Consider the following 13,859-nt stretch of genomic DNA (forward strand, 5'->3'; position numbering starts at 1 on the left):
TATTGTATAATGCATCAATGCATTACAATATGCTCGGGATTTTCATTTTCATTGCAGAATGAGCACTCTGTGAGTCAAAATCTATCATCAAATCTTTGTATATAGGATTTGAAATAACCATGTCCTAGTTTCAGCTGAATTATAGATGAGAATATTTTCTTTTTACATTTAATTAAACAAGATTTCCACTTTGATTTTATCTCAAATCTTGAATAATGTATGCTCTTCTTTTGTTTCTGCCAGCTTTCATTTCACTTATTTAAACAAGATTCTTTTAACTTTCTCTTTATAAAAGATCAGAACACTGTTTTTTGAATAGATCTGCTTAATTCTGCACCTCTTTTTACAGCTGAATCAGCCAATTCATTGTCATGAATAATTATATGAGCAGAAACTTAATACAGATAAATTATCAGTTTTGATGTTCTTCTCTTTTGAATTTTCAAAACAGAGTTTAAAATCAGGTCAAGATTCATTTAATTATTATGAATCTGACTATTTCTAAGTCTTTTTAAAGCAGCTTGACTATCAGAGAATATTCATGTCTCTTTCAAACTATTTCCTCTTTTATAAGATTTTATTTCAATGAGATTGAAAGCTTTCACTATTGCAAATAGTTCAGCATCAAAGACTTAAGATTCACAGTCTAAATTTCAGAAATCTGAGATAAAATTGATATTATCTTCTGTATAAGCAATGCCTGCATCTAATCTATTCAAATTCTCATTTTTTGAGTCATCTGAGTAAATCAGAATAGAGTCTTTTATATTAATTGTAGAGATCTTCTTTAAATGCTGTTTATATTCTCTCTTTTTAGATAGTTCACTTATTTGTAAGTCTATGAGAGATTTCAGCTTTTCTCTTCAGAGAGATATCTTCTCATGATTAATTTTCTCAACATTTAATGAAGAAAATTGATTCTTAATAACTGAACATAGTCTATACAGTTGAGAGAGCATTTTCTTTAAAGCATTATTCTCATTTCAATCAAGAAATCTATTTCAATTCAGTTCATTTGCTGAGTTAACTGATAAAAATGAAGAAGAGACTCTTTCTCTGATTATATAATTTGAGCTCATCTTCATAACTCTCAGAGTATAGTTTATACAGGCCTTTTCAAATTAAATAGTAGAAGATGGAATTGACACTTCAATTTTCATTGCTTTCATAGAAGATGATTTGAATGCTCTCAGAATGCTTGTCAAAGCTCTGTTTTATAGACTCTGAAAGAGTTTAGTGAAGTGATCTTAATTGTTTCATCAAACTTAAACTTCATAATCAGCTACTGAGATAATACAGGCTATGTATAACTGTCTCATAGTCTGAAAGAATAGACCTCTCTCAGTATTTGATAGTCTGATTATACTATTCAGCAGTCTCTCTGTCTTGATGATTCTTTGTTGAATATGATATTTAAAATTCAACTTGGAGTTTAATCATACTCCTAGTTATTTGACATTCAAACTGGGTTTAATCTCTTTATTTAAAAGAGTTAGACTTAGTTCTTTCTCATTAAATCTGGGAAAAAAGTGAATTAACTCAGTTTTATTCATATTAAATTGAATTAGATTGATATCTGCTCTAACAAAGATTTTCTTTACTACTTTCTTAATCACTTCTAAATTCTCTTTGATTATCTTTGAACTGTAGAGTAGATCAATATCATCTATATAACTTGAAGATCTCACTATTTTCATCTCTCTATTCTTGAATAGATATGCAGTGTATATTGCAAATAAAACAGATGAGATTGAAGATTCTTGTTATACTTCTATTTTTATCTCAGATTTATCTTGTTTTCTTTCATCAAAAAATAGTTGTATAATTCTTTTAGATATGAAATAATTAACTGATTTTATTAGAGAAAGTGACAGTTTTAATATCTTCAAAGTTTGAATCATCTTAGACTTTGAAACATGATCAAATGCATGTTTTATATCAATAAAAACTGCAGTTGAGATCAGGTCTTCATGCTTTGCTACTTGAATATCATGAATAACTGAGACAGTATCAATTGCAGAACATTGTTTTCTATCTTTCATTTATTCATTAAATAGAAGAGAATTACTAATAGAGCTTATAAAAGATAATTTAGTAGCTATTATCTTTTCTAGAATTTTTCTCAAACAGTTCAACAGAGATATTACTTTATATGACTTAGAAATTGAAGCTTTTCAATTAGATTTTGTAAGAATTACTTCAGTAGCTTCTCTCCAGCATTCAGAATGATAATCATTTTTTAAGAGATTGAAAAAGAGCTCAAAATATTCATGCGTCAAGTAGGAATATGTGTTTTAAATAATCAAGTGATTAATTGAATCAGGCCTTGCAGCAGTTTTAATTGAACTTGAGAATATTACTGACTCTAGTTCATCACATGTACACTGAGGCCATTCCCAGTTATTTTCATCAATATATTCATGAAATGACATATTCTTCTCTTCTAAATATGATGAGTTTTGAAAGAGAATTCTTATAAATGCTTGATATTTTTCCTTAAAAGAGTTTGCTGTATACAATTCATTCTGAAATTCATATTCTAAGATTGAAAGCTTTGCTACACTTCTTATTTTAGTATAGTTGAAGGCTTTAAAAACTTCTTTTTCTTATACTTCTTCAAGAAATTTGTTTCAGTAATCTGTTTTGACTTTTTTAATATCTGAAAAATATTCATTTTGAATAGCTTTGAACTCTTCATCAGATATTAAGTTATTCTTTCAATCTCTTTTAGCAGTGACTAATTGCTTTCTTTTAAAAGTAATATTCTCATTTCATCAAGGTTTGAAATACTCAGAAGACTTTTTCTTTGAAATATTTTCTTCAATAGTTGTTAGAAGAATAGATGTAATCAGCTTTACTCTATTTTCAAGTATTTCATTTGAGATATCTTGACTTTGATTTCAATAGAGCTCACTCTGTCTTTCAGATTTCAGCTGTTTTTCTCTTTCTTCAACTGCTTTTCAATCAGCTTTTTCAAAGTTATACTGATTAGAGAGAAGAGAATTTTCACTTCTTTGTTTTTCACTCAGTTCAATATCAAATTGAATGATCTCATGACCTGATCCTGAGGTTTCATTTGAATCAATAAACCAGTTTATAAGTCTTTTTTCAATTTGATTTTATGACATGAAAGTTAGATCTATAATAGATTTCTGTTTCATGCCTTTTCTAAAGAATGTTTATTGATCAGACTTGTTAACTAAATCTATTGAATGCTCAAAAGTTCATTTAATCAGTTTATCTGCTCTTACTGCTCTTGTGCACTCTGAGTTTCATCAGAGATGATGTGTATTGAAGTCTTCTACAATTATAGAGTTTTTTAAGAGAGTTATATTCAAAAATTCTCTGTTAATTATTCAGATATTGTTATTTTCTTTCAATGACTTTTCATTATAGATATTTATAAGTTGAATAGTATCAAACTCATTATCTTTATCTATAATGTCACTTACTAGAATATCAGAGTCAGATATGATATTAAATCTCAGATTAAATTAATATCTTAATCTTTTTCTCTCATAGATCACTACTCTTGATTTTATCTCAGATTTTTCAGAAAGAAAGCAGTAATAGCTTGAATGAGAAATGATGTACTTTTGCTCAGTATCAAAGTTTGATTCTTGAAGAAGTACAAAGTCAACTTTTTATTTAAATACAATCTGAAGATAAGAATAAATGCAATTTGAGTTTCTATTGATATTGTTTTGAATAAATGTAATTTTTGAAGAGTTTTTAAACTTTTTTTGTTATTTTTGTTGTACATTCATACTAAAAGAGAGTGAAGATAGAGTAGAATTTAATCACTATTATCAGATAGTAGATTATAACTATTTTGAAATGCAGAAATCTTAACTGCTTGCATTCTATCTAGTTTATTATCAGAGTCATTTCTCAATTCTCTAATCTTAACAGGTGTTTGAGAATTCAAATTCTGTTTACATTTAGCTGAAGAATTGAAGTTTGAAGATCTAGATAGTTGAGAGTTTCTTCTTTTTAAGCTTACAGTTACAGATTTACTAGCTTGACTTTTCTCTTCAGTTTTAGATTCACTTTGAGCTTCATCTTTTCTCCAGTTCTTCTGAGTTCTTGAAGTAAATACACATTCTTTTAAGCTAGATGCATGTTTTTCTTTGCAATTGAAGCACTTAAGCAGAGTATGTTGACATATTTCATCTCTTTTTAAGCATGTTTCACATTTATGCTCACTAGTTTTATAATCTCTAGCACAGAATGTGTATTTTGAGTCTCTGAAACAAGAGATTGCAAAGTGTCCATATCTATGACAGTTTGAACACTGTGTTTGAGCTTTGAGATTTATTCTTGAGTCTTTGTATTCATCAACTCTTATTTTCAAATCTGCTACTCTTACTTCAGAGATTCTTGATTATTCAAGTGGCCGCTGAGACCATGAATTTCACGTTTGATCTCATTTGATCTGGTTTCATACATTTCTTGGCGTGAATCCCGCTGGGACTGGCTATCAAAAAAACATGTAAAGTGACTATATATCAGATCTTAAAATGGAACCATGACTTGAAAAAAATGAGAAAGTGATCTCATTTGGTCCCATTTAGTCTCATTCTTGGCATAAAGTTACTATTTTTAGACATTTTAAGGTTTTTTTAGACTATTTTTAATTTTTTAAAAAGTAATGCTTTTTGGTAACACTCAAATGAGATTTAAAGTGATTTAAAGTAATAAAAATAATTTAAATTGAGCAGTGAAAATCATGGTCTCATTTGAAAAATATGACAAGAGTAGACAGTAAGTCTCACTGGGACAGTATGAGACTACTATCTAATGTTAAAACCGTGTAATGGGATCAGTCGAATTGGTAATGAGACTATCAAAAAATCTGGTCCTGGTCCCAGACACGGTCACACGGTCAGTCTAACTAGAACAGAGATATTTCTTCTACTCTGTCTGAACTCAATTGAATTAAGTTATACAGACTCTTTTCTCAGTTGAATAGAATTGTATTCTTCTAATTCATTTTTGAGAAGTAGCATTTCTTTGTCACAGTCAAAAATTTCAACTGGAATATCATGAAGAATGAATTTATCTCACTTTTCATCTCTCACAGATAGAATTGATGTATTCAGTAGAGATTCTATTACTTATTTTCAGAGATTCTCATTCTGAATGAGGAATTCTGCACTGAATTCAGGCATTGTAGTCAAAATAATAGAATTTTCAAAGAAAGATCACTCAATTGAAGCTATGACTGATTTTTGAACTTTAATAGCAGTTATTAACTGAGAAAAGAACTGCTGATTAATTTCATTTCTAATTCTTAAAATAAGATTTAAGTTTAGCTTGTTTTTTTGCAAGATCTTCTGATTTGAGACTTTGAGAATAAGTCTTCTATTTCTGAAGATTTGAAAGTTCTTCTCTTTTTACATTTCTTTTTTTTTCTTTCTATGAACAGGGATCTGAGTAATATTCTTCTCAGTTTTATCAGAATTTTGAGCAGGTTTTGAACTAGTAGGTTTAGAGAGAGCAGATTCTGCTACTTGAGTATATATTTTCTTCTGATTTGAAGAAGAAGATGAAGAAGTAGAAGATGAAAAAGAGTCAGTGACTGTACTAGAAGATTTCAATGTTTTTTAAATTATGTTTGAAATTCCAAGTTTAAACTTAATCACTTCTTGTAGTTCTTCAGCCTGAGTATAAAGAATTAACAGAACTTCTTCATTCTTCTCACTCAGACACTGTTTTTCAAGAATTTTGCTTACTTTTTCCAGTTTCTGTATTTTAAGAACTTGTTGTTTCTCTATTTCTTCCTTCTTTCTTCTCTTTAGAATTTCAATCTCAGAAACAGCATCTGGGAAAACATCTTTTTTCACATCAACTGAGTGTACTCTTCAACTCATTTTACTCACTGAATGAAAAGTTGATCAGACTGTTTCAATTGAGAGATTTATCAGGCTATTTTCAAATGAAAAGTTGATCAGACTGTTTCAATTGAGAGATTTATTAATCTATTTTCAAATGAAAAGTTGATCAGACTGTTTCAGTTGAGAGATTTATTAGTCTATTTTTAATTGAAAAGTTGATCAGACTTTCAAAAGAAGAATGAAAGACTTTTGTGTATAAAACACCTAATTTCTTTCACACTAGTTCAGTAACTAGGTTAGATTTTTGAAGAGAATCTAATAAACTAAAATTGATTTTTAAGATAAATCAATAAAATCTTTACACACTCTTTCTTGAGATACAGTGAGGAAAAGTATGATATCAATTAATAATAAATCAGATAATATGACAGTTTTTGAGAGAAAAACTGATAAAAAATAAGTTAATTTTTTACAGAGAAATTAATTAAAACTATTTAATTTTATTCTAAATCATTCAATTCTTCTCTCACAACAAGTGTGCAACTCAAATCAGTCAATAAAGAGTATAAAAGAGAATTAAGTATTAATAAAAGCTCTTCAGTTACTGAAAAAGTAATTCTTACTTAAAAGAATATGAAATTATGACAGAAAACAACTCTGTTTTTAATTCTTTGTAAGAATATTGTATAAAATTCAAAGAAAAATATCTTACTTTTTCAAGAGAAGTAAAAAACTATTTCTAAGATCTTTTTTTTTTTGCATTAACTGCTGCAGAAGAATGAGATAGAAACTGCTAAGATATATACTACTATATACTCTCTATTAAGACTTTCTCTCTTCAGAATCTTGATATTATAGAGAATATAAGTCTGTTTCTATATAATAATATAAATATTATCAGCAGGATGTAGAGAAACTGGTTATTTATATCTCAAAATAGAAGACTTTGTCAATGATTATATTAATATAGAGTTAATTCTCAAATTCAATAGAAATCTAGTATTGCTGTTCTCAATCTCTTGCAGAATCTATTGAATATTGAGATATTAAAACTAGATTTAATATATCTCACTGTGCAGGGATTGAAGGCTCAGTCAGATCTTGAAGTATACTGAATTTATAGTTATTGACATACTGTTGACTTGTTCTGTTGACTCATTGTCTGCTGGTTATATATTGAGTACTGTTGCCAAGGTATCTTTTTGTATTATTCTGCCAGCGATGGGCCAGATTGAGAGAGATGATACAAGAGTGAGACTTGGTGTTGATGTCTAGATACACTGAAGACAGACAGGGTATTTACAGAGATTGCACTTCAGAAGTGTCTGTTGATTATGTGCTTGATATTATTGCTGAGATATCTTTTTGTATTTTTCTGCTGAGGATGGGCCAGATTGGGAAGGGCGGTACGAGGGTGGGACTTGGCATTGATGTTTTGAAACATCAAAGATGGACAGGGTTTTCGCAGATGTCACTTCTCAGATATCTCCACAATTACAGATCAGGGATCTTCCAAAATTGAGAAGATTGGCACATATGGCTAGGTCTTTTCACCTTACAATTTGTATGGCAATTTGGCCCGGGGTTGTGGTGTGGTAGGGGAGAATGAGGGATAATCCCACACAGGAGTTTTGAACAACGTCTGGTTCATGTTTGGCTGGATAACTCCACCACCACACGGGGTATGCGGTCGGCGATGGGGTCAAAATGCTTGTATGATCGAGGGCTTTTCGATGGATCTATCGGCGGGTTCTTATTCAAAAAATCGAGCGAGTTCGTGGTGGAGCGGTTGGCTGCTGTCTTGACTTCTGTGATTCGGAAGAACGTACGACCGCCGGATAATAACGCGGCCGCTTCCAAACATGCTTATGAATGTAAAGGGGCGATAGCAGCCACTAATTAATTTAGTATAATATATATAAGAAGCCGGTGTACACCTGTAATTATACACTGACTCAAGCAATCTTTGAATCACATCTGATAGCATGTCTAAAAACCAGTGAGAAGTGAAGGCTTCTTCAGAGCATGATAATTCCATCTGCAAAGCAATTCATAGTTATCATGTCTAGACTGACCGTGTGACTGTGTCTGAGACCAGGACCAGATTTTTTGATAGTCTCATTACCAATTCAACTGATCCCATTACACAGTTTTAACATTAGATAGTAGTCTTATACTGTCTCAGTGAGACTTACTGTCTACTCTTATCACATTTTTCAAATGAGACCATGATTTCCACTTCTCAATTTAAATTATTTTTATTACTTTAAATGACTTTAAATCTCATTTAAGTGTTACCAAAAAGTGTTACTTTTTAAAAAATTGAAAATAGTCTAAAAAAAACCTTAAAATGTCTAAAAATAGTAACTTTATGCTAAGAATGAAACTAAATGAGATCAAATGAGATCACTTTCTCATTTTTTTCAAGTCATGGTTTCATTTTAAGATCTGATATATAGTCACTTTACATGTTTTTTTGATAGTCAGTCCCAGTGGGATTCACACTAAGAAATGTATGAGACCAGATCAAATGAGACCAAACATGAAATTCATGGTCCCGGCGGCCAGTCTAATCATGTCAGTGTGATTCTAAAATGTCTTAAAAGATAGTGTATAAAGAAGTGATGAGTGAAAGAGCATCTGATTAATACTGCTCTGCTTGTTGAAGAAAAACTTCATACTCAGATGAATATCATGTATGTGAACAGATGAGATGTGAGAAAAGAAATAGAAGTAGTGAATCAGATTCAGAGAAGACTGCTCTCTACTTAGAAGAATAAAAAGAGAGAGTGATTACCACTGAAGTTATACAATAATAACAGAAATCATATTATAATATAATCATATAATGATATAACAATAGACATTATATGATCAATGAGAAATAACTGAAATGAACATCTTTTCTAGTTAATACAAATAACAACCTTCTCTGCTATCTGAACTGAAAGGTATGCAGAACCTTCTGAAGATGTAAGAGGTCTACGTCAAATAGATCAGTATAATATTGATAGGTCTTATATAACAAAGAGAAAAACACTAGAGAAGAAAAGAAAGAGAAAGTGTGAAAATCAGTAATTGAAGTGAATATTTATATGTGTATGTGATGGTGTATATGATGGAGCTTTGAGGTGGAAGAATCTATATGTGTTTGTAGCAGCTGAGGATTGGTGATCAAGAATGGCTGAGAATTGAAGTGTACATGTTTGAGAATGAAGTGATTGGAATCTGTGAAGTGTAATGAAATAGTCTATATCATTGATCAGGCGCAGTCTGTCATATTAGTCCTCTCTTTTTAGAAGTAGTTCTCAGCAGTCAAGAGCTGCTGTTTCAGATAATGCAGAACTCAGAGTTCAGGTCAGATGATTATATCTGACTCATTTCATGAGATATTGTCAGCTGCAGCTGTAGAGTCTCTTATCAAGAATATTCTCAATCTCTCACTCAAGCTTATTATCTTCTTCTATGATGCCTGGCAGCTGTCAGTTGAAAGTCAGTTGAGAAGAAAATGAGTTAGTGACAGCACAGAGAAGCAAGCTTGTATGAAAGACATTATAAATCTCTGATAATATGTCAAGATAATAGTTATAACTATTTAGAACTTCTATCACTTTATACTTTGTATAATGATAATTCAGTGTGCAGGATGAGTGTGTGATCTATATATTCTTAATATTTAATCATATCAGATCTTCTATCTTATATTATTTAATAAGGTCTTGATGAACATTGATTCAATCTTCTTGATTCTATTTAACACTCATCAAGAAGACTTCTGCTCAATCACAGATATCTCAGAGTGTTATTACTATATTACCAGTGATCTGAATTGAACTGTGAGAGTTCAGTGTGAACTGTGTGATCTCTAGAAAATTTAACACTTTCATGTGATAACTGTGTGTAAGAAAGAACAGGCTTATATCTGTTAAAACAGCATCTTAATCATTAATAGCAATCTCTGTATGTAGAAGAAGATCATGTCAATCATCTTATAAGTAATTGTAGAACTTATAAAGATAATTCTTTACAGTCTGAATTATCTGTTCTAATACATTATCAGTCTCAGAGTGATAGACAGTTAACAAATAGCATGTAATCTCAAGAACTTGACAGATTCTTGTTCAGAGAGTGCTTAGACTGACCGTGTGACCGTGTCTGGGACCAGGACCAGATTTTTTGATAGTCTCATTACCAATTCGACTGATCCCATTACACGGTTTTAACATTAGATAGTAGTCTCATACTGTCTCAGTGAGACTTACTGTCTACTCTTGTCACATTTTCCAAATGAGACCATGATTTCCACTTCTCAATTTAAATTATTTTTATTGCTTTAAATGACTTTAAATCTCATTTGAGTGTTACCAAAAAGCGTTACTTTTTAAAAAATTAAAAATAGTCTAAAAAAAACATTAAAATGTCTAAAAATAGTAACTTTATGCCAAGAATGGGACTAAATAAGACCAAATGAGACCACTTTCTCATTTTTTTCAAGTCATGGTTTCATTTTAAGATCTGATATATAGTCACTTTACATGTTTTTTTGATAGCCAGTCCCAGCGGGATTCACGCTAAGAAATGTATGAGATCAGACCAAATGGGATCAAATGTGAAATTCATGGTCCCAGCGGTCAGTCTAAGAGTGCTCATGAATTGATGACTCTGATTTAATACTATAGATCTTGACAATTCATATATCTAATAGAATAAGCTTCTTAGAAAAGCTTCAGTTACTTGTTCAGTATTTATCTTATTACAGAGTTTCAATATTACACTCTTACTCAATTGATTTATAATGATCAGAATGTTTCTACAGCTCTTACTCTCAGAGAGATCAATAGCAAAGTCAATTACTACATCTTATCAGATTCTATCAGAAATATCAAGTAATTTCAGCAGGTCTTTTCTACAGTTCTTTCACAAGATGATGAAGAAACAATAATTACAGTTTCAGATAAAATATCTAATGCTGTTTAATATCTTAAGTCAGTAGAACTTCTGAGAGATCATTTGATACAGTTATTCACAACCTGAATGACTAGTTATATATGAATTATATATCTCTTACATTATCTACATATAAGAGTTTGAAGTGAGGAACTCAACATCATTCACAGAACTGTAGAGTGTTATTGTCATTGAGTGAGTATTCTGAGATGTTGATTCTTATATGTAGTTCTAAGAAGAATCAGAGTGCTTCTTGATATACTGCTTTGATAAGCACTTGAAGAAGTTCATCAGTTTGAGCTGTTACATGCTATAATTCATTCAATGTAGGTTTAGAAGAAGTTGAGATATCAGTGTCAGTGTCAGTGTCAGTGTCAGTGACTGTTCAGAGAGAGAGTGTTCTAATCAGAGAAGTATGTATAGTGTCATGAGTTGTTTTATCTTGATCAACTAATATCTTCAGATCTAGAAGTGAATGTTCTCAGTTCATTCAACATGTATCTGTTACATTAGAAGGCATATCTTACTCTCATTATAAGAGAGTATCTGTTATTAAGTTCTGACTGCTGAGATGATAGTGTATTGTAAAATAAAAGTGACTTAAGAACTCAGACTATTGCATTTGTCATTCAGTGAGTTTACAGATAGTTATGAAGTACTTGAGATTCTTATGATCTATAATTATCTTAAATTTGAAGACACTTTGAAGTTCAGAGTCTCATTCTTCTAGATAGTATACAATTGTAAGAAGTTTCTTATCATAGATCTCATAGTTGCATTCAGTAGGACTCAGTTTCTTAGACATGAAGACATATAATTATAAGATATCTTTATCATTATATTACAATATAGCTCTCTTTATAATATAGTCAGAGAAGTCAGCTTCAACAACTGTTTCATAATCAGAGTTAAATATTATTAGTAGAGAGATGTTAATGAACATCTTCTTTATCTGTGTAAATGCAGCTTCAGTATTCACTGATCACTGAAATACTGAGTTCTTTCTGATGAGTTCTGTAAGTGATCTTACAATATCTGAGAAGTTTTAGATAAATTGCTGATAGAAGTTAGCAAATCTGATGAAGTTTTATATATCTTTCACAGTATATGAAGCTTCTTATTCAAGAATGACAGAGACTTTCTGTAAGAGGCCTACGCCGAATAGATTGGTATGATATTGATAGGTCTTATATAACAAAGAGAAAAACATTAAAGAAGGAAAAGAAGGAGAAAGTGTAGAAATCAGCAATCAGAGTGAATATTTATACACATATGTGATAGTGTACACAGTGGAGCTTTGAGGCGGAAGAATCTATACATGTTCATGATGGCTGAGAATCAGTGATTGAGAATGGCTGAGAATCAGAGTGTACATGTTCAATAGTGAAATGAAAGAATCTATGAAGTGAAGCAGAAGAATCTATGAAGTGTAACAGAATAGTCTATATAATTGATCAGGCGCAGCCCGTCATATTAGCCCCCTTCTTTCAGAAGCAGTTCTCATCAGTCAAGGGCTGCTGTTTCAGATAACATGAAACTCAGAGTTCAGATCAGTTGATCATAGTCAACTCATTTTACAAGATATTGTCAGCTGCAGCTGCAGAGTCCCTTATCAAGAATATTCTCAATCTCTCACTCAAGCTCATTATCTTCTTCTATGATGCCTGATGACTGTCAGTCAGAAGTCAGTTAAGAAGGAAATGAATCAGTGACAGTGCAGCAGAGCAAGCTTGTATGAAATACATCATGAATCTCTGATAATGTGTCAAGGTGATAGTTGTGACTATCTAGAACTTCTATCACTTTATACTTGATATGATGATAATCTAGTGTATGAGATGAATATGTGATTTATATATTCTTAAGATTCAATCATACCAGATCTTCTATCTTATATTGTTCAGTGAGATCTCAGTGAATATTGATTTAGTTCTCTTGATCTTGTTTCACAGTTGCCATGAAGATCTCTGCTCAATCATGAATATCTCAGAGTTTTATTACTTTATTGTCAGTGATCTGAATTAGACTGTGAGAGTTCAGTGTAAACTGTGTGATCTCTAGAAGATTCAACACTTTCATGTGATATCTATGTGTAAGAAAGAATGAGCTTATATCTGTTGAAACAGCATCTCAACTGTTGATAGCAATCTCTGTGTGTAGAAGAAGATCATGTCAATCATCTTATAAGTAATTACAGAACTTATAGAGATAATTCTTCACAGTCTGAATTATCTGTTCTGACACATCATCAGTCTTGAAGTAGTAGACAGTTGATAGACAGTGTGTAATCTTGAGAACTTGACAGATTCTTGTTCAGAGAGTGCTCATGAATTGACAGCTCTGATCTGATACTATAGATCTCAGCAATTCATGCATCTGATAGAACAGGCTCTGTGGAAAAGCTTCAGCAACTTATTCAGCAGTCATCTTATTAGAAGATTTCAATATTACATCTTTGCTCAATCAATTCACAATGATCAGAATGTTTCTATAACTCTTACTCTCAGATAGATTGATAGCAAAGTCAATTGCTACATCTCATCAGATTCTATCAGAGATATTAAGTGATTTTAATAGATCTTTTCTACAGTTCCTTCATAAGATAATAGAAGAACAGTGATTACAGTTTCAGATGAAGTATCTGATGCTGTTTAATATCTCAGGTCAGTAGAACTCTCAGAAGATCATTCTATACAGTTGTTTACAGTCTGAATGATCAGTCATATATGAATTATGCATCTCTTGCATTATTCAAGTATGTAAGAATTCAGAGTGAGGAACTCAGCATCATTTGTGAAATCATAGAGTGTTATTATCATTGATTAAACATTCTGAGATATTAGTTCTTTTACATAGTTCTGAAGAAAATCAGAGTGCTTCTTAATATACTGCTTCAGTGAGAGTCTGAAGAAGTTCATTCATCTGAGCTGCTGTATATCACAGTTCATTCAGTGTAGAGAAAGTGAAGATATCAATAGCAGTTCTAACTGAAGAAGCATGTATAGTTCTAATTGAAGAAGTATGTATAGTGTTGTGAACTGTTTCATCTTGATCAACTACTATCTTCAGATTCAA

This window comes from Blastomyces gilchristii (genome assembly GCF_000003855.2).
Source record: "Blastomyces gilchristii SLH14081 genomic scaffold supercont1.1, whole genome shotgun sequence".
NCBI lineage: Eukaryota > Fungi > Ascomycota > Eurotiomycetes > Onygenales > Ajellomycetaceae > Blastomyces > Blastomyces gilchristii.